Genomic DNA, 2,220 nt, shown 5'->3' with positions numbered 1-2,220 from the left:
CCATTCCACGGAGTCATATGCCCTTTTTATATCCACCTTGATTACACACCTTGGTGAGATATGTTTTCTAGAGTATCCTTTTATCAACTCAGTGGCTAAAAGTATGTTATCAGCTATATACCTCTCAGGGATGAAACCAGATTGAGCTTCATTTACAACCTCCTGCATCACAGTCTGCATCCTATGAGTGAGTATCTTTGAAATTATTTTAAAAAGTGTGGTGCAACAAGCTATTGGCCTAAAATCCTTAGCATACATGGCTGAGGTTACTTTAGGGACCAGAGTAATAACAGTATTATTAACTGGTTTGTGCAGATAAGCTTGATCAAAAAACTCCATCACACCTCTATAAACATCATGTTTGATTATGTGCCAGCATTTTTTAAAAAACAAACCATTAAACCCATCAATCCCTGGAGCCTTGTTATCATCAATCTGATGCAAAGCTCTGTCAATCTCTTCAGTGGTGACTGGTTGAATAAGAATTGCCCTGGTCTCTAAAGATAACACTGGCCCAGCTCTGATAGTGTTTAGATCTAGCCCAGTCAAAGAGGTAGCACAATCACCAAGCAAATTCTTATAAAAGCTGACAATTTCATCTTGAATTGCCTCAGTGGAAGTTAGGCAATCTCCCTGACAGTTTTTAAGCATTCCAATTCTATTCCTTGCTTGTCTAACTTTTACTGCAGTGAAGAAAATTTTTGTATTTGCATCCCCCTTAGAAAGCCAATTAATCCTAGACTTTTGTCTTATGATACTTTCCTCCACTCTAGACCAGTATCTAAGAGAATTGACTAAGTCCCTTTCTTCATTCTGCAAATGAGCATTTGTATTAATTGCCATGTTGTTTTGTACATTTTGAAGATTTACTCTAATATTCTCCACTTTAATGTGAGCATTAGAGTAATGACTAGCCTGCAGACCCTTCAAGCTCTTCTCACAACTTGTAGCTATAATTCCCTTTTGACTTCACAATGTAGTTAACAACAAAAAGTGAACAAATTTTTAACTACAAAATAATCTATGAATATGTGAAATAAGACATAATATGTGAATGTTTAAAAATAAAATTTAATTACAAAACATAAAAAAATAAAGAAAGAAAATAATTGTAAGATGGCCGAACAATCTCGCAAGATGCAGCGAACAAATCCGGATGGTCGGCGTCGTCGTCAGCGAACACAATCGCAGGACACAACAAACACAATCTGTGCGTCGCCAGTGGTGGATTCGAAGTGAGAGAATTTGTTGGGCGACCTTGTTAACGCTGCGTTGTTCGTCGGTGAGCTTTGCTTGAAATTGTTCTTTCAGATGAATTGGTGGTCGTCTCACAGATCGCAAGGACAATGAACAAGAATAATAAGCGAAGGTGAGAGGGGGGACGAAGGAGAGAGGGGGAACGAAGGTGAGAAGGGGAACGAAGATGAGAGGAAGTGGTCGTTTCCATATCTGAAGTGAGAGGGGGAGAAGAGTGAAGTGGGATCTGAAATGAGAGAGGAAGAACGAAGGTGAGAGGACGACGCCTATTAAGAAGAATGAGGGGAATTAAGAAACCCTAGAACGGTTCGTTTTGTAATTTAAATTTTAAAAGTCTATTGCTGCGGTTTTTTATAAGAACCGCAGCAATATATTAAAATATTTTTTAAAAAATATATTGCTGCGGTTCTGACCAAAAACCGCAATAATAGGGTGATTTTATATTTCACTTTTTTTTTTAACGTGATATATTGTTGCGTATGACTAAAACCGCAGCAATACCACCGCAGCAATAAGCAATTATTCTACTAGTGCTATGAGGAAGATCTCTAATTTCATACAAGATGAGGATGAGAGTTTGAATGAGGCATGGGATAGGTTCAAAGACCTCCGAAGGTCGTGTCCGCATCATGGGTATAGTCAATGGATGTTGATGCAAAGCTTCTATGATGGGTTGCTTCCCATGACTAGTGCTAGTCTTGACTCTGGAGCGGGGGGTCAACTCACCAAACTACCGGTTGATAACATTGAGCCCACCATAGATGAGGTTGTGCGATATTACTATTGGGGGAACACAAGGTCTACAAGCAAGAAGGTTAGTGGCAAAGGGAACACTAGTAGAATAAATGCTATTTGCTGCGGTAATATTGCTGCGGTTTTACCCATACGCATCAATATATCACATAAAAAATAATATAAAATATAAAATAAATATATTGCTGCGATTTCGACCGAAAACCGCAG

The 2,220-nt window shown here is 38.6% G+C and overlaps 1 non-coding gene across 1 annotated transcript; it reads right to left on the bottom strand.

The window, feature by feature from the left end:
* Window positions 1-1,788: 1,788 nt before the first annotated feature.
* LOC125495291 (small nucleolar RNA R71) lies at window positions 1,789-1,893 on the bottom strand. Its single transcript, XR_007271930.1, has one exon. It is a non-coding gene; the product is annotated as a small nucleolar RNA R71 (small nucleolar RNA).
* Window positions 1,894-2,220: the final 327 nt, after the last annotated feature.

Source organism: Beta vulgaris, chromosome 2, assembly GCF_026745355.1.
Source record: "Beta vulgaris subsp. vulgaris cultivar EL10 chromosome 2, EL10.2, whole genome shotgun sequence".
In the NCBI taxonomy this organism is placed as follows: Eukaryota; Viridiplantae; Streptophyta; class Magnoliopsida; order Caryophyllales; family Amaranthaceae; genus Beta; species Beta vulgaris.
This window is presented reverse-complemented; position numbering and strand designations above follow the sequence as displayed.